This window comes from Typopeltis vanoorti, chromosome 1 (genome assembly GCF_054136105.1).
Source record: "Typopeltis vanoorti isolate ZY-2024b chromosome 1, IOZ_Tvanoo_1.0, whole genome shotgun sequence".
NCBI classification, from domain to species: Eukaryota; Metazoa; Arthropoda; class Arachnida; order Uropygi; family Thelyphonidae; genus Typopeltis; species Typopeltis vanoorti.
In genome coordinates, this window is record NC_143549.1 from 188,373,672 (window position 1) to 188,394,362 (window position 20,691).

Consider the following 20,691-nt stretch of genomic DNA (forward strand, 5'->3'; position numbering starts at 1 on the left):
GTGAGAAGAGATCAGGTTTTTATATGTGTGAGTGCTGAGTTATGTATTAACTGATAAACATATCTACTTTAGGATTTGTTCTAATCTATTCTTTTATTGCTTTCACTTGCTGGGCTGTGTTCACTTCACTTATTCTGATAATCACTCTCACCCCTTTGATTATTTACCTGCTAATGTTGATTTTCGTTAGTCTAATTATCCTAACAAGGAGGATCATCTTCTTGCATTTCACTTCACAATGTTTATAATAATAATTTATTTTTTATTTTTTATTTATTTTTTATTTTTATTACATGATACAACATTACATACATTTGTTTACATGTATTTCGTACATTACATGCTTCTGATTACATATGGTACATAATTTTTTTTTTAAAAAAATCTTGGGTGAGATGTAATTTCTCAGCTTTCATCCTCGAAGCTTACTTGTTAGCTTATCTGAGAATGACACCAGTTAGTTATTATTTATTGGTTTGTTTGCTGTGTTGGGAAGCTGCGAAATCAAATCTATGTTTAATAGGTTGATTTCCACTGCAGCCGTTGATTGAGAAATTCGCGCACGCACGCACGCACGCACACACACGATAACGTGGGATGTCTTGATGTGTCGCTGAACTGGAAGCCTGAAGGAATATATTGTGTTTCATTAAGTTTGTATGGTATTTTGGGTGCGTGTTTCTTGTTCATAGTATGTCCTTCGGCTATTTTCAACTGGACGCCTGAACGAATATATTATGTTTCATTAAGTTTGTATGGTATTTTGGATGCGTGTTTCTTGTTCATAGTATGTCCTTAGGCTGTTGTAGTTTGTAAGGTTTCTGTATTCAAAAGGTAATTTGTTTATGATGTCTGGGATGTGGAAGTTTCGTGTGGCCTTTCCGTAGTGATTATTGTATTTATATGTGATATAATTAGTAGTCTGAGGTCTTGTTATACGGTATGGATTTCTGACTGTCCTGTAGTTGGCATCGAAATAATGTTTTAGCAAAGCTGCATAGTGACATAAATGTTTTGCTGCCAGTATTTTGTATCCTGGCATTGCTGTGTTATTAAGATGAGTTTTATCATTTTGTACTGTAATGACATTAATCTATTTAATTTGTTGGGTGCACAGAAAGCATACGTTGTTATAGCATATATCTTAGTATATTTTGGCATAGTACTTTGTATATTAGTGTTTTTAGGGGTTTGGGAACACTGTAATAATAATAATATTTTTTTTATTGTCTCAGATACATTATATACATTTTTAAAAAAATAATAAAAAAAAAAAATAATTTATTACATATGATACATACATACATTACATAGTTTTGATTACGTGCGATACAACATTACATACATTTGTTTACATATGAAACAACATTAATTACATTTTTATGTATGATACAACATTACATACATTTCTTTACATTTGATACATTCATGTATTCTGATAATAATAATAATTTTTTTTGCAGTAATAATTATAATAATTTTTAACATATTATACATACATACATTACATACTTATCATTACAAATGATACAACATTACATACATGTGTTTACATGTGATACATTTATTTATTTATTTATTTATATATATATATATTTATCTTCGATGAGATGTATTTTCTCAGCTTTCATCCTTGAAGCTTATTTGTGAGCTTATCTGAGGATGACACCAGTTATTATTTATTGGTTTATTTGCTGTGTCGGGAAGCTTTGAGATCAAATCTATGTTCAATTTGCTTGATTTCCACTGCAGCCATTGATTGAGAAATTCGCACGCGCACGCACACACAAACGACACTTGGAATGTCTTGATGGGTCGCTGAACTAAAAGCCTGAACGAATATATTGTGTTTCATTAAGTTTGTATGGTATTTTGGGTGCGTGTTTCTTGTTCATAGTATGTCCTTAGGCTATTGTAGTTTGTAAGGTTTCTGTATTCAAAAGGTAATTTGTTTATGATGTATGGGATGTAAAAGTTTCTCGTGGCCTTTTCGTAGTGATTATTGTATTTATATGTGATATAATTAGTAGTCTGAGGTCTTGTTATACGGTATGTATTTCTAACTGTCCTGTAATTGGCATCGAAATAATGTTTTAGCAAAGCTGCATAGTGACATAAATGTTTTGCTGTCAGTATTTTGTGTTCTGACATTGCAGCGTATATAAAGTCGTTATTGTCTCTTTGTTCCCAAAAGATCAGTTTTATCATTTTGTACTGTAGCGACATTAATCTATTTAGTTTGTAGGGTGCACAGAAAGCATACATTGTTATAGCATATCTTACTATATTTTGGCATAGTGCTTTGTATTCATATCTGCATCGAATTAAATTCCAAGGTATCGTGTTGTTTTAACCTGATTGATTGTAGTGGTTTTGCTGTTCTGTGTGTTTTTTATGTTGGAAAGTGGATGCTGGATGGTTATATATTTGTTCTAATAATAATAACAATAATAATAATAATAATAATAATAATAATAATAATAATAATCAGTTAATTAGCCTGTGTAGCTCAGTTGCGCTTGTGTCCTCTGCGCTTGGTCGCTCGAAGTTTGACTTAAGTTCAAGTCTAGTTGCGGACTGGAAGAACTTTTTCTAAGCCTTTCTTTGACCGGTTCCCGAGTTAGTCGATCTTTAGCATGGGCAAGCGGGTTTTTCCTCCCGGAAACTCGGGTTTTTCATCCCATAAACTCAAGAAAATCGACCGTAGTACCCACATTATTTCAGACAGTAACATATCTTGTTAGGGTTAGGTACGAATAGATGGCAGCACTTGCTTGCCAGCCTCTTCATTAGTGGCTGCTATGTTTAGTGATAGACATGGGCAAGCTATCTCTGATTGGCTACCGGTGGAGATTGAACTACCCACTCAGTCTCCAAAAGCTAGATAGGGTATAAAGGCCTCGCCTACTCCCTATAAGGGAATAAAAGGCGTTAGCTGATTATTTTTATTTATAATCAGGTAACGCCTTTTATCCCTTATAAGGAGTAATCGTGGACTTTTAACGCTATCTAGCTCTTAGAGACTAAGTGAGCAATTCAATCTCCACTGGAGGACAATCAGAGATAGATGACCCATGACTATCACAAATTATCAGCAGAAACCGATGAAGAGACAGGCAAACGAGTGCTGTCGCTCTCTTGGTACGTAACCCTAAGGTGATGTGTTAATCTGAAAAAAAATGTGGGTTCTGTGGTTGTTGTATTTGATGTATGTGTTGCTTTTATGATTTTTGATCTACTTTTGATTTTTTTGTGATTTTTATGATGTCCAATGTTGTTTTATTTTATTTTATTTTTCAGTGTCCATTATTACTGCTAATATTAAGAAAACCTAAAGAATTGGGCATGCAGCATAAGGATGAACAAATTAGCAGCCGATCAGCAGAACTTTGAGCTGAACCCTCAAATAGTGGCAATACTGGCTCCCATCTTAAATACGATGTGTTGGGCATGTTCAACACATTCATGAAGAGGGAACCTGTACTGCACAGATAAAGAAAGGAAGTGCAGATTAATCGGAAACCCAGTTCTGGACATGAAACATGGGACCAACCACCTAATATTCCCAATTAGGGTAGGAGTATTTCAGTGAGCAATTAAAGCCACTTGAAATCTGCAGTTTAGCTGAATTTTTTTTCTACCAGGGAAATATGATTATAAAGTGGCAATGCTTATTGGTTAAGAGTGGAGTTGACTGCTTATCGGTTTCCAAAAAGTTAGTTAGGGCTAAACAGTCTCACCTATTCCCTTAGGGAATAAAATACCTTAGCGGATTTATTTATTATTTATCTATTCTTTTTTAGTTGCATGCAAAAAATCCTATTTCCCGATGAAAAAACTTTACCTGTCCTTCCCCAAGATTGACTACCTCGAAAATCTACTAAAAAAAGTCATAGATACATTTTTTTCTAATCACTGACTGGAATCGAAGTGGCAAATACATGTAATTAAATGTGAAATACTTCAAACACCTTATTATTCAAACAATCAAAGAACTATCTCAGCAACAGTTAAAGTGGGAGTCAGCTCCATGATGATCAGTAGAAGAAAAGGGACAACATGGCTGTATTTTTTCTCCATATCTTTTTCAATTAGAGACTGTGGACTCTGTGGAATGATTCTGATCTTAACAGCAGACTATCTTACGCTTACGAAGAGCCTACTATTTTCATCACATTCTCCCCATAGTGCTCAATGACACTCTCCAAATTTTTTACGCAGATAATGTTATCTGCGTAAAATAACACAGTTATCTTATGCCATATCTTACATTATATGGTTTTAACTATAATTCATTACCAATATCTATTTATAATATTACGCATGGTTAATACTATTATATATGAATTTTAAATATGTTTAATAATAGGTCAATCTCCCATTCCCGTCCATATCTTTTTTTGTCAATTAGCAATGAGTCCTTTATTTTACAAGCAGTATTAGTTGTAGTAGTAAACGACGCATTTTGATCTGCACTTGCGCTGAACGGATTCTTAGTTATTGAAACTATAGAGCTTTTAGTAGTCGTATTGAAACGTAGTAGTTTTAGTGGTACTTTAGGAAGTATATAACAGCATATTACAGTTAAAAGCCTTTTTTTTTTAAAAAAATAGTTTGGATAAATACATCGATTAATTGGATTATTTTTAATATTTTTAACTGTGTGTTAGCTTTTGTACTTAGCCCTGTACTTCTAGTTCCAGTTACGAAACATAGATACTGCTGATTTTCAATCTTACGACACGTCGACATTGGTGAAGGAAGTCACATATGTTTAGGGGGAAATTTATACACACTAGAGTGATCTTCGACTACTGATGGGAAAATATAGGTATGCTATATTTTTTGCGGCGCTTGAACCGTTGAAATTAAGTATGTGAAGATTTCATGTTAACAGCTGTTAACGGTTTTGTATGGTTTACTCATCCTTTTAGTTTTGCGCTGATTTTTATCATTTGGGATTACTTTGAACTTATTGTTTTATTTATGCGATTCTTTTATAGTTTCATTTTCAATGAATGCAGTGATTTTCAGTTAGTGGAGTATGAGATAAAATTAATTTTTGTTGTAGATAGCTCCTTCTTGTTGAGTCTTATTTCAACACTTCCTGCTTCAGTGAAGGTACTGAAGAGAATAACTTTATTAGAAGTTAAATTTACATCCACATTAAAGATGTGGAGAATAAGAAGAAAAATTTATTACCGGACACATTTCATGGATGTGACACTTCATTGTAAGTTGATGCTTGCTAACGGTTCCAAAATTTTATTGGTTAAATATTAACAGAATTACCTAATTACTGGATGCATTTTGTGAGGAAAGAATCTTATCGAATGAGCATGTACGATAGAATCAGAGGAAAAACGGAACCCAGGAAATAGAGAATACTGTGAATGGAATGACTTTCCAGTGGTGGTGAAAGATTTAAACGTGTGTAGTAAGACAGCTAGGTGCACTGTCTGTAATGTCTTAATCCACCAGGCAAGCCGTAGAAATAATATAGGGACTTATATTCAAATCAACAGGTAGGGGATGTTATGTAATTTTGTTTCGTGTAGGTTAGTGTACTGTTTGGAATAATTTCATAAGTAAAAATTTTTTTTTTATGTGAATTCACGTTTAATATGGTTGAAATAGAAATATGCCACAAACAGTGCTCTAAAAGTAACACAATTGTTATTATTTTAATAAATTATTGATAAAAGCCGATTATTTAATTGATTCTTAAGGCCTCATTGACTAATGGAAATATTCTGGATGTTATTCTGGGCCACCATGAAGTCATAAGATTAATCATGAAGTCAAGATCAAGCTAATGTTATGGATTTGTGCTATGGACATCAGCTAGCCATTAGCAACACTGTTCTCCAATATCTTCATAGTGTCAAAATAATACACAAAAAACAAAAGTAATGATAATGATCTTGTTCTTGATAGAGGTTTTCAGATTGGCCCAGGATACAGAAATGCACAATGGATTTCAAATAAGAGCTGAACACTCTTATTCCAAGAAAAATAGGGGAAAAAAAAGAAAAAGAAAAATAATCTGAGGCAATCATAAAAAAGATGTTTTGCAATTGAAGTCTCATACAATGATGTAATTCATTATCATGAATTATTTGACTGGAGCCAGTTCTGGCTGTTATGGAAGATATGCCATTTGTAACGTACTTTGTTTCATTTCAAATCATTTTGCCACAAAAATCTTACTGAAAGACCAATTAAGATGGCGAAACAAATGATTTTAGTAATGATCTAAATATAAAATTTCATTTAAAAGAATGCCAACCATCCACAGAAGTTATTACTTTGATATTTCAAATTGTTTTGACAGTCATTTGAAACTAAAATCAATGTAATTTTACACATTTTTGTTGTGATCATGAATATTAGATTATATTAAATTCTGTTTGGTCAGAGCAGAATTATTACTATTATTTCAGATAATTTACCTAAATTTTGTCAGTAACATTGATTTCATGGTAACCAGAATTGAGCTGAATGAACATTTTTAGAACATTATGAATGGTTGTTTTAATGTATTCTCTTGGAAAAGGGATCTCATTTGCTTGCCTACCTACATCTTCAGTAATATGCAAATCACCAGAGGATTGGATCTTTCCACTTGATCTGACATTTACCTCCCCCCCCCTCTGCTGTCATAAATAGATCACAGAAACTTCCTTAGCATCCTAAAACTAGGCATTCTCTTCTGCTCAAGATGCTGTTTTTCACCTACCCAATTACTAACTATACAATCCTAAATCCATTCATATCAACCCATTCTTAGAATACTGCTCATTTTTGGTGCACCTAAAACCCTCCTTAAAAATTCTCAATGCTCTGAAGGAAAGACATTTATCTCATAGATGATCCTTCCTTACAGATTCACTTCATCCCCTATCTCACAGATGCACTGTTTCTGCTCTTTGTTCTTCAAGTTCTTTGGTGGTCACTGCTCCTCTGAATTGGCAATTATCATTTCTTCACATTGTTGGGCCTATTAAAAAAGCAGTAGCTGCCTAATATTTCTTTTCAGTACACACCTATAAACATTGAACTTTTTTTTTTTTTTTTTAAATGGAAAACTTCTGCCATTAAACATTTATGCACTGATAATGACCTGTTAGTTTCTGGTCAGAATATTTGCAGTAATAAGATTACTATTCTTGAGAGATACTTGTGACATTAAATTAAGAAATATAAACATGTTAACACAAGAATATTTTAATATTTGCCAAATATTTCAGTCTGAAATTAACAGACTATTCTCAGTGGCTTGATAGGAACAGTTTTTACAAGGTGGAATACAAACAATTGATCATTCAAAAGTAGAACGAGCCACGTGATGTTACATTGCTAAGCACTAAAGAGAGGTAAATTTCATCAGAGTGATGAACAAATTATAGGTATTAATTCACAATTTCATATAATAATCTTAATTTATAAATTCAATTAAAGATAACATTAGACTAATGTAGGAATTAGGTCTCAATTAAAAAAAAATGAAATTGTGAATTAATACCTATAATTTATTCATCACTCAGATGAAATTTACCTCTCTTTAGTGCTTAGCAATGTAACATCATGTGGCTCGTTCTACTTTTGAATGATCGATTGTTTGTATTCCCCCTTCTAAAAACTTTTCCTATCAGGCCATTGAGAATAGTATGTTCATTTGAGACTGAAATATTTGGCAAAAATATTCTTGTGTTAACGTGTTTCTATTTCATAAGATTACTATATTCCTTGTATGCATGTATCTAATAAATTGAACTTGCTTCACCTCACCTCTGCTTAGTCTGACATTTATCTTCATCGTCTTCTGGCATAAAGATATCAAATTAGTAGCTTCATCAGCATCCACAAAACTAAAACGCAACCAAAAAACATGTCTTCTGGAACAGTCTTCTTCATGAAATATTCCAAAATAAGTACAACCTGCATCTCTTGAAGAAAAATATCAATATATTTCTTTCCCCAACCCTCACCTACCACACAATGTGGCACTGCTGTGCTTATAGGTTCGTCTATATCGTGTGTGTGAGGTAATCCAGTTTCATTTAATTTCATCCAGCTATACTGTTATTGCTTTGTATGGTTTCAGAAACATTATGCAAATATCATTCATTTGGTCTTTAGGATTGGTTGAGGACATCTAAGGAGTAATATGATAACTTTTTGAAAGGATTCTAAATATTCAATTTCTTTCAGATCTCTCCAATGAGAGCCAGAGAATAACTTCAATATGGATAGATATCTCCATCTTCCCTTTTGTGTTAGGTTCAGTGGCTTGTCATGGCTAAGTAATTTGGTTTCTTAGAAACCTGATTAGTGCTTATAACTCACACTTTGTTTCTCAAAATTAAAGTGAAAAAATCGTAGTGCGAGATATGTGCTGGGATTTTCGGAAACTAAAGTTTTTCAGGAAAAATTATATTAACATTTATAATTAAATTCTCAGTATTCATTATAATTTATGATTGCTCACATTATTTATAAAATGAATGCATTAAATTTTAATTATCAATGTTATTTACGCAATCGGCCGCTAACCTTTATCATGCGACATAGTTGAATCTTTAGTAACAATGCTTCTGTAATTAAATTAAAACAATTTCATTATTGCTTGTCCCTTTATCATTTAGGAATCATAAGATCACCATGATTTAAAAAAAAAAAAAAAAAAAAAAAAAAAAAAACCCAACTGAAAATGGATATGACTTATCAAGAATCTACTATTTACTATCACTACTTGCCAGTCTCTCATATGATTGATGTGGTATTAACAAAGGCAAGCTGACAATTGTTAAGTTGAAATGCTGATTCTGTTCGACCAAATTCCAAAATATCAAACTTCATAATAACATTCGGTATCTATTTCTTAAAGTTTTAAACTTCGTGTGCGTGCGAGGTATATGTGAAACATTTTAATTTCTTTTTTCATAAAGTAAAATTAGGGATGTGAGATATATATGCGAGGGTGAGTTATATTTGAGTAAATATGGTACATTATCTGGTCAGTTGCTTTTATTCTTCTGGCCAGTTTGCCTGTTTTGTTGGATGAAGAAAAATCCTACCAGTTCTGTATGAGACCAGCTAATTCACCTTTACTAGAAAAGCCCTGATAAAGGTTCTTCATGACGTAGATGGGATTCGCACCCAGGTCTTTTTAATCAGAGGGTATCGGCAATACTGACTGAGCTATGTTGTCTCTGTGGGAAAAAAGATGGGAAAAAAATTGCTAATAGGTGATTAGGTATTTTCTGAAATACTCCTGAAAAGAATAGCTCTAGTGAATGATAAGGAAACAACTGCTGTTGAACTTACTTTGATAAAATTTTCAACTAACCTTGTGTTAGGATCTCAATTAAGGGAAGGAGTAGTACACTTATCACTTTTTGTGTTTGTGTGTGTGGGAGGGTTGAAAAAGTGATGCAATTTTTGATAGAAGGTATATTAGAATGAGGTCAAATGCCAAAGCATTTCCTGAATTATTGAATTTTACCAATTAGAAATGTAGCTTTCAAATATGGTTGAATACGAATGGAATTAACTAATTATATAAACTTAATACTTTAAGTGTCACATCCTCTTAATTGTGCCTCAGTTTGCTTACACTTTGAAAATATAATTTTTTTTATTTTTTTTTTTTAGGTCGTGTTAGGATTTTTCAAAAACTGAGAAAATATATAGCAGGTGTTTCTTTTTTCCATTCTTTATTATTTTATTCACTGGATAAGTGCTATTTTATATAAAATTATGAATAAAATTTAAAATAGAGCAAAATAAACTATATATATAAAATATTTATTTGAAATATGTAATTTTTTTTAAAGAAAATTGTTTGTACCCTTTTTCGATCTTTTCTTATAGCAATGCACCATTAGTTTCACTTTTTCCACACTGACAGTCATCATATTGTGACATTCCTGTTATTATCCTTCTTTATATGTGGCGAAAATTTCATTGCTGTTTTGTTCACTGACCAACATTCTCAGGAAAATGCTCTAAATGAAGGGGAACAGGGTCCTTCAGAGTAATAACATATTTCAGATTCTTCAGCATATTTTGAACTTTACTTTTGAAATCAATCTTTCTTATTCTTACAATATTTTGCTGTTCTGTGTTTGAAACCCTCTTATTCCATGAAAATTGAAAATCTCTTCCCATTAACCTGATAACAACCCTTTACTAACTTGTAATCATATTCCCGGAACTCCTATCTGCGATGATCTGCAAATTGGATTTTTTTTGTCTTTCTTCATAATAGCATTTTAGAGTCTGGAAATCACCTTAGTCCATTTCTGGACAGTTTCTTCTACATCCCCCTTGGAAACCAAGTGACCAAATCTGTACTCGTAATCCACACAGCCAAAGCAAGGCCTTACTTAGTGGAATCATACCTCTTTGCTTTTACATACAATGTGTTTCCTAACCTTCCAGTCTCTGTATACGCTGCATTTCATTTTTTGCTTTCCAGATTTTAAAACCTTATACTTTGCAACATTGTGAACTAGTAGCTCTGCTCACTTTCCCACCCATAGTGTATTCACATCCTCTTGTAAAGTTACGCCATATTAAGAGAGACCTCCAGGGAATCTGGGGCTCATTGAGGGAGGCCACATACTACATGCACCAGCTGTTTTACTTGTTCTTGAATTCATTCACACTATTTGCACGCATAACATCCAATGGCAATCCATTCCAATCACACATGACACTATCATCATAGAAAAATCTAGATCTCATCCTCTTTTTTGTGACATTTTCTTGTCCTATCCCCACCCAACATAAAATGAAAAATTTCATCAATGAAATCCTGTGACCATTTCAGACATTTAAGTGGAATCATACTGTACGATTCCACTTAAATGTCTCAGTCATATTGCCCCTCTTTTTCCTGCTTGCTGGTGTCTGCAGTCTACAAATTCTCAATCTGTCTTCATAATCAGTATTCCACGATCCTGATATCATTTTTAACACTCTCCTTTGTACTCTCTCTCTCTCTCCACTGTATCAGAATCATAATGGAAACCAGGAGACCAGACCTGTGCACTGTCTAAGTGAGGTCTTATCAAGACCTTGTAAAGAGGCAAAATGACATCTTTACCTTTACATGTCAAAGTTCATTTCAGCATTGCAATTCTCTTTTGAGTTGTATTTGCAATCCTTTCTATATGATCCCTAAACTTTAACTTCCTATCTACTAACACCCCATGATATCTAGCCTGATCAATTTCTTCTAGCATAATCCTCCCAATATAATACAACATTGGATATTGGATCATGCCAAAAAGTGCATGCCTTTATTACATTTACTGAAATTGAACTGACATCCATTTTCCCATGTCCACAATTCCAACTATTCAAATCATTCTGCAAGTACTGTATATCGACTGCATTCCTTATTATCCTACCTATTTTTGCATCATCAGCAAATTGTTGTATGTCACCTGTCAAATCCTTTTGATCTATGTGATACACCACTGGTTACCTTAAATCTTGCATATTCACATTCCCCATGTATCACTTTTGGATATCTGTCAGTGAGTCATCATCTTATCCACGCTAATATTTTATAATTCCATATTCTCCAATTTATGCAACAGTCTTGCATGCTGTATTCTGTCAAAAGCCTTAGCAAAGTCCAAAAGTATCATGGTATATCAATTCTCCATGTCCAGTGCATTGGTAACATTATTATAGAATGTGAGCAAGCTGCTAAAACCTGATCTTCCTTTAATAAATCCATGGTGTTCATTGCAAAGGAGAGATACTCTATCAATCCATTTCTGAATGTAAACCTCAACCAAGTTTTCCAAAATCTTGACCACTACTCCTGACATACTGATTCGTTAATAGTTAGATACATCAGTTTTCGCACCGCCCTTGTGCAGTGGAATTACCATGCATTCTTTCTACTCCTGCAGACTACCTGAAAGAATTTATCATTATGCTGCAAATAAAAGAAAGAATAACTCTACTGAATGCAAGATGGTGTGAAGGTGACAGACGCAGAAGATGTTGTTCAACTAATGAGTGCCCATTTTGCTTAAAGCTATCAACCTGGTGTATGCAACATTCAGCTCACTGCTACCTCTTCACTGTATGAAGAAACTGAGGTATATGAGGAGGAGGTATTAGAGCTGTTGCACAAACTGAATAAGAATTCAACAATAGGGACTGATGGGATATCAGCAGGGATGCTGAAAGAGTGTTCAGCTGAACTGGCTATGCCTTTGACCAGGCCAAATAATCTGAGTCTCTGAACAAGAAAAATTCCGCAGGAGTAGAAAGAATGTATGGTAATTCTACTGCACAAGGGCGGTGCGAAAACCGATGTATCCAACTATCGACGAATCAGTATCTCAGGAGTGGTGGTCAAGATTTTGGAAAAATTGGTTTCACATTCAGAAATGGGTTGACAGAGAATCTGTCCTTTGAACACCTTAGTTTACTAATGGAAGATCAGGTTTAGCAACTTGCTCATATTCTATAATAATGTTACCAATGCATTAGACATGGGGAAATGAATATACCATGATACTTTTGGACTTTGCTAAAGCTTTTGACAAAATACATCATGGAAGACTGTTGTATAAATGGCTTGCATCTGAATGGATTTGGTGTGCGGAGACTGAAAAAAGTGTTGCTGAATGAAGTGAAAGTGGATGTGCAAAATCAGGGAAACTAGAATCATTAAGGGGGTGGGGGAAGAGGATATGCAGGCATCAGTGAGGCAGTTGAGTGTAAGAATGTATATAATGTGCCTGAGCTAGTACGAAGGACGAGATCAGAATGGGATAGTTAGTATAACGGTGGGACAAATGGACCTCTGCATTTCATATATACTAATGCCAGGAGTATTAGGAACAAGAAGGAAGAATTTTTGGCCTTGGGTGACTCTTCCTGGCTACAGGTTATTGTCATTAGTGAAACATGGCTGACAGAAGATGATATACTTAGCGGGATAGAATGTGAAGGGTATAGTGTGTTCAGGAGGGACAGAGAGAATAAAATGGGGGGAGGGGTGTTATTGATGATAGCTGATGAACTGCAGCCAAGGAGAATTGAAGGTTGTATCACAGGATAGTGAAAGGAACTCATATGAGGTGATATGGTGTGAGATTGAGACTAGCAGAACAAAATATACAGTTGGGTGCTGATATAGATCAGGTGATGGAATAGATGGTGGAGATAGTATGCAGAAACAAATTGATGCAATGAGTGGAAGGAGGGTAATTATTATGGAGGATTTCAACAAAGGTAACATTGATTGGAAGGAGGAGAGGACACATGTGAGGAAGGAAATGGATTTTATGCAGTTATTAAGGGATAGCTGTCTGAGACAGCATGTAATGGAAAACACTAGGGATTCGAGAGCGCTTGACCTAGTAATAGCATCTGAGAGCTTGACTGTAATGAATATGACCATGTTGCCACCTATTGGTGAAAGTGATCATAAGGTCTGACCTGGGAGGTGGCTAAATGTGTGAAATTTTCAATTAAGACAGGGTACATGTGGAATTACCGTGTTGGTAAGTATGAAAAGCTTAGGAGATTGCTTGGTTCAGTGCCATGACATGTAAAACTGCAAGGGCTTGATGTTGATAGGGCATGGGAAGAGGTCAAGGAGCATTTGCAGGAGGTTATGGCTGACTTATACCTAGAGTCTGAATAGTAAATCAAGTAGGGGTTGAATGGATGAATAGCATCATTAAGCTTGAGCTGCAAAAAAAGAAACAACTGTGGAGGGAATTTAAGAAAGGTAACCTGCAGGCTCACGAATGGATAAACAGTCCAGAAGGGGTGACGAGCGTGGTAAGAAAACCAAAAGGGGATTATGAAAGGAAATTGGGCATGCAAGCTAAAGAGAATCCCAAACAGTTTTTCGATATGCTGCAAGTAAGAGAAAAACTGTATACAAAACAGAATGATTTTAAGGAATGTTGATGGTAGGGAGGTCACTGAATCAGTCGATGTAGTGGAATCACTGAGTGAGCACTTTGCAAGAGTATATCATGAAGGAACCATTAGGTTATACGGGAATTGCGGTGAATGAAGTGGAGGTGAATAGTCTATTACAAAAACTTAATGTGAATACATCTGTGGGATTGGATGGGATACCAGCATGGGTCTTATGTGAAGTGGCTAAAGAATTGTCAGTGCCCTTGACCATATTGTTCAATCTGAGTCTGGGGTCTGGTTTAATCCCGAAGGGGTGGAAAGAGGGAAAAATAGTTCCACTGCATAAAGGAGGATCCAAGACAGCTGTTGCAAATTACCAACTAATCAGCATAATCAGGAGTCGTTGTCAAGGTCTTGGAGAAAGTAGTCAAGAGTAAAATACAGTAATGGATTGATGAAAATGAGATACTGTATGGGGGACAGCATGGTTTTGTGAAGGGTAGATCATTACTATTATTACGGGCAACTCCAGGGAGTCATTAGACTCATCGAGGGAGGCCCCAAATCATATTCATCACAACTATTCAACAATCATACAGTATCTATCATACCTCGCCTTAAACTCATTCACTGTCACAGCATCCACCACAGACTCAGGGAGCGCATTCCACTCATTCACTACTCTAAAAGTAAAGAACCCAGCTCTAACACCTTTACTAACCACACTTTTGCCCAGTTTCCATGGATGTCCCCTAGTCCTCCCACAACCAGCCCTGTTCTCAAAAATATCTTCTGAATTAATTTTATAGAAACCTTTCAGTAATTTGAATGGCTCAATCATATCTCCCCTCCTCCACCTATCAACCAATTTTTGCAACCCACAAATCCTCAATCTATTCTCATAAGGTTCATTCCACAGACCTGCTATCATCTTGGTCACTTGCCTCTGAATCCTCTCCACCTCCTCCCCATCAAGAAGAAACCTAGGTGACCAAATCTGGGCACAGTAGTCGAGATGGGGTCTTATCAAGGCTTGATACAGAGGAACAATATCATGCCTCAGTAACTTGCTCAAGTTTTATAACAGTGACCAAGATGATAGCAGGTCTATGGAATAAACCTTATGAGAACAGGTTGAAGATTTGTGGGTTGCAGAAATTGGTTGATAGGTGGAAAAGGAGTGATATGATTGAGACATTCAAATTACTAAAGGGTTTCTATGGGATTAATTCAGAGGATATTTTTCAGAACAGGACTGGTAGTGGGAGGACTAGGGGCCATCCATGGAAGCTGGGAAAGAGTGTGGTTAGTAATGGTGTTAGAGGGTTTTTTTTACTTTTAGAGTGGTGAATGAGTGGAATAAGCTGCCAGAGTCTGTTGTGGGTGCTATGACTGTGAATGAGTTCAAGGCAAAGTATGATAGATACTGTGAGAATGTCGTATAGTTGTGTGGACATGATGTTTAGGGCCTCCCTCGATGAGTCTAGGGACTCCTTGGAGTTGCCCGTAATAATAATAATTTGGAGAATATGGGATTGGATTTGGATTGGCCTGCTGCTTATAATTTCCGTAACGAACATCATCATCCTTATGCATGTGGTATTCCTTCAATCATCCTTTTCTTATGAATCTGTTGATTGATAATATTACACATCTATTTGACTCTTACTTTATTTCTTTTTTGAACTCTTGGGACACATTCTGATATTACATCATTTAATTATTTTTAAATGGTTCCCATGCACATTTGATATTCTTCCCGTCCAGCAACCAATACTCCTTGGTTGGTCATAATTTCCTGTTTTGTAGTTTGGCATGTAATCTTTTCTGAATGGAACATTCATTAACTTAGTGACTTCCCAAGTGAATACCACATGATCACTGTCACAAACTGAAGGCAGAATAGTTGTCTTTAACTGCAACACCATCTGCCCTGTCACTAATCTAATAATCTAATCAAATCAAACATTCTTTGACTTTGAGTTCCTTGTGTGACATGCTGTTGAGGAAGTTGTCTCGCAACAGCTCAATAAATTCAGTATCATTCTTCTCATGAGATTTTACTGCTATCCAGTCAATGTTTGGATCATTAAAGCCCCCTCCTCCATTATTAATGTTTTTGTACCCATTGTCTTTATTTGGTGATATTTCTTCATCACTAGCAACCGATCCACCAGTTGCTAGCAACAACATTCCATTATGTATTTGAACTTGTTAGATTCCATCTTAGAGCAGATGACTTCAAACTCACTGCCACATGAAAAACTGTTACTAGTATTACAATCATAGGTGTTGACACTAACTGGTCAACACCTATGATTAGCACCATGCCTCCTCCTCTCCTATTCTGCAGCCTTTACACTCAATACTGTAGCCTTTACTGTAGCCTTTACACTCAATACCAGTTAGTATGTCTAATACTGATAGCCAGGTCTCACTAATGTGTACAATATGAGTTCTCAGCATATTGACCAAGACAACAAACTCAACCCCTTTGTTTCTGATACTCCTAGCACATGCATACAGACATAATAAGCTACTTGCATGTTCTTTTGTATACTCTAGTTCTGTAGTCTGTGTGACACAGCTGGACCATTTGCAGATCTCTGTTCTTCTCTAGTGGCTTATATTTGCAGACATATTTGCATACATTTGATGGGTCTGAACCAGACGAACACAAAATTGAAATTGTTCTTTCCTCGTAATCATTTCTGTGATAATGCCCATTCCTATCATTGATACAGTTACTTAATATTTCGCTCTCATACAGATTTTCATCATTCTTCCTCCGATTATTATTATTATTATTTTGGGCAACTCCAGGGAGTCCTTAGACTCATCGAGGGAGGCCCTAAACATCATGTCCACACAACTATACGACATTCTCACAGTATCTATCATACCTTGCCTTGAACTCGCTCACCGTCATAGCACCCACTACAGACTCTGGCAGCTTATTCCACTCATTTACCACTCTAAAAGTAAAGAACCAAGCTCTAACACCCCTGCTAACCACACTCTTGCCCAGCTTCCATAGGTGTCCCCTAGTTCTCCCACCACCAGTCCTGATCTCAAAAATATCCTCTGAATTAATCCTATAGAATCCCTTTAGCAATTTGAATGTCTCAATCATATCTCCCCTTTTCCACCTATCAACTAGTTTCTGCAACCCACAAATCTTCAACCTGTTCTCATATGGTTCATTCCATAGACCTGCTATCATCTTAGTCACTCGCCTCTGGATCCTCCCCATCAAGAAGGAACTGAGGTGACCAAATCTGGGCACAGTAGTAGAGATGAGGTCTTATCAAGGCTCGGTACAAAGGTACAATAACTTGCTTGTCTCTGCTCGTCAAGGTATTTTTCAACAACCAAGTGATTTGATGAGTTGATTTAGCTACTTTTGCAATGTGCCCCCTAAACTTCAACTCCCTATCCACCAACACTTCCAAGCCCCTGGCTTCATCAATCTCCTGGAGTACAGTTCCACCAATGTGGTATACTTCTGCTAATCTTTTCACCCCAAAATGCATAACCTTACATTTTGTCACATTAAATTGACATCCATTCTCCTTTGCCCAGAACTCCAATCTATGCAAGTCATCCTGCAAGATTTTGACATCTTCTGCATTCACTATCGCCCTACCCAACTTTGCATCATCAGCGAACAAATGAACTGTTCCACTTAGATCCTTCCCTATATCGTTAATGAACAGATTAAACAGCAGTGGTCCAAGAACAGAACCTTGCGGCACACCACTCATCAAAGGCCGTCTTTTGGACTCTACTCCTGAATAAACTACTCTTTGATATCTCTCCATCAACCACCCACCTATCCATCTCACCAACCCTATATCCCTTCCCATATGTTGTAGTTTACGGATTAGAATTCCATGTGGTATCCTGTCAAACACCTTTGCCAGGTTCAGCAGTATCACTGTAAACCCATTACCTTTATCCAGTTCAGCTGTCACCTTGTTATAAAACTTGAGCAAGTTACTGAGGCATGATCTACCCTTCACAGAACCATGCTGTCCCCTGTACAGTATCTCATTTTCATCAATTCATTCCTGTATTTTTCCCTTGACTACTTTCTCCAAGACCTTGACAACGACTCCTGATATGCTGATCAGTCGGTAAAATGCAACCGTAGTCTTGGATCCCCTTTATGCAGTGAAACTATTTTCCCCTCTTTCCACACCTTTGGGACTAAACCAGACCCGAGACTCAGATTAAACAACGTGGTCAAGGGCACTGATAATTCCTTAGCCGCTTCACGCAAGACCCATGCCAGTATACCATCCAATCCCAAGGATGTATTCACATTAAGGTTCTGTAATAGACTATTCACCTCCACTTCATTCATCACAATTCCTCTATAAACTAATGGTTCCTTCATTTCTTCAATGTCACCACCTGGATGATATACTTTTGCAAAGTGCACGCTCACTATATCAACTGATTCAGTGGCCTCCTTACCATCGTCATTCCTTAAAATCATTTTGTTGTATACAGTTTTTTTCTTGCTTGCAGCATATTGAAAGAACTGTTTGGGATTCTCTTTTGCTTGCATAGCTAGTTTCCTTTCATAATCCGCTTTTGCTTTTTTTACCACACTCGTTACCCTTCTGGCTTGCACTTTATACCGTTTGTGTGCCTGCAGGTCACCCCTTTCTTTAAATTCCCTCCACAGTTGTTTCTTTTTTTGCAGCTCAAGCTTAATGGTGTTATTCATCCATTTAACCCCTCCTTGTTTTACTATTTGGACCATAGGTATACAATCAGCCATAACCTCCTGTAAATGCTCCTTGACCACTTCCCATGCTCTATCGACGTCTAGCCCTTGCAGTTGTACATGCCATGGCACTGATCCAAGCAATCTCCTAAGCTTGTCATACTTGCCAGCACGGTAATTCCACATATACCCTGTTTTAATCGAAAATTCCACACCTTTAGCCACCTCCCAGGTCAAGACCTTATGATCACTCTCACCAATAGGTGGCAACATGGTCATATTCATTACAGTCAAATTCTGAGATGCTATTACCAGGTCAAGCACTCTCACACCCATAGTATTTTCAATTACATGCTGTCTCAGATAGTTATCCCTTAATAATTGAATAAAATCAATTTCCTTCCTCACATGTGTCCTCTCCTCCTTCCAATCAATGTTACCATAGTTGAAATCCCCCATAATAATTACCCTCCTTCCACTCATTTCATGAATTTGTTTATGCATACTATCTCTACCATCTATTCCATCACCTGGTCTATAGCAGCACCCAACTGTATATTTTATTCTGCCAGTCTCAATCTCACACCAAATCGCCTCATATGAGTTCCTTTCACTATCCTGTGATACAACTTCAATAACACCCCCTCCCCCCATTTTATTCTCTCTGTCCCTCCTACACATTCTATCCCACTAACTATATTATCTTCCATCAGCCATGTTTCACTAATGCCAATAACCTCTGGCCAGGAAGAGCCAATCAGGGCCAAAAATTCTTCCTTCTTGTTTCTAATACTCCTGGCATTAGTACATGACATGCAGTGATCCCTTTGTCCCACCCCTATCTTGATGTGTTATTCTAAATGTCCCATTCCCATTTTTTGTCCTTAGTGCTGGCTCGGGTACATTATATACATTCTTACCCTCATCTGTCTCACTGATGTCCGCATATCCACTCCCCCCCCCCTCCTTGGTAGTTTTATTTTCTCTGTTCTGCACATCCATTTTCACTTCATTCAGCATCACTTTTTCCAGTCTCTGCACACGAAGTCCATTCAAATGCAGGCCATCCATCTTGTATAAGTCCTTTCGCCCATCAAACTCATTCCACACGTCCATGAATTCCACACCGTCTGCATAACCTGCGCATAATGTCATTTGCGATTATGGCCCTCCTTCTAAACTCCTCTGTCATACTGCGGCAAGAGACTCTCCATTCTAACTCTGTCACTCTTTTCTTTCACTACCTTTAACAATACTTTCAAGTCCTCTCTCATAAAAATTTTATCACCTTTCAATTCATTGGTACCCACCACAACTATTAATTCTTTCACCCTCTGTTTTTGCACTCTAATACTCTCACTTACATCCTTAAATCTCACACCCGGTAAGTACGATTTAGTTACACTCCCATCTATCGCTCCTCTTAATAACGAGTCACCATACAACACTCTTTCCTTCATTTCAGAAACTCTGCCACTCTTACACTGTTTATTTACGTTAGCCGAATCACTCTGGAAAGAGTTTTGCAGGTGCTCTAATTGCTGATGTGCATTTTGTATCACTGCACGCAACCTAGCGATCTCACTTCCTACAAATAATTCCTCATTTTCTTTATCATTCAAACCATTTTCTCTCTCTGTATAGTTGCTTTCACTTTTTCTTTGATCACAGCTCTCATTGCCATCTTGTACATCGCAATTCCCTATCAAGCCACTATTTTCACTCACATTCTGGCTTTCTTCAACCATAACTGTCTCACAACCTGACACATACTTCAACTCTTCACTTTGCTTACACTTTCTGCACATTCTCCCACCACTATCACTTTCAATCCAACTCCAGCCTCATTTGGAATGCATACATCCCACACACACACACACATCACATTGGACAAACTCTCGCACATTATAGTTTTTGAACAATGGCGTTGTATTTTTGGATGCCATTATCTTATGTCAAATTATCTTACCATTATAATTTAGTTTTCCTGATTCCGTCTTAGGGCCCATATCAATTAAGTTTTTCAAGAACCAATACTCTACATC

The 20,691-nt window shown here is 36.3% G+C and overlaps 1 protein-coding gene across 1 annotated transcript in view; it reads left to right on the forward strand.

The window, feature by feature from the left end:
* The first annotated feature begins 4,512 nt into the window (after nt 1-4,512).
* Sec16 (endoplasmic reticulum export factor secretory 16) overlaps nt 4,513-20,691 on the forward strand; it is a 627,195-nt gene continuing 611,016 nt past the window's right edge. Inside the window, exon 1 of the mRNA XM_090400384.1 lies at nt 4,513-4,831. The gene's annotated coding sequence lies outside the window, so the exon portion shown is untranslated. The remainder of the gene's footprint in view (nt 4,832-20,691) is intronic.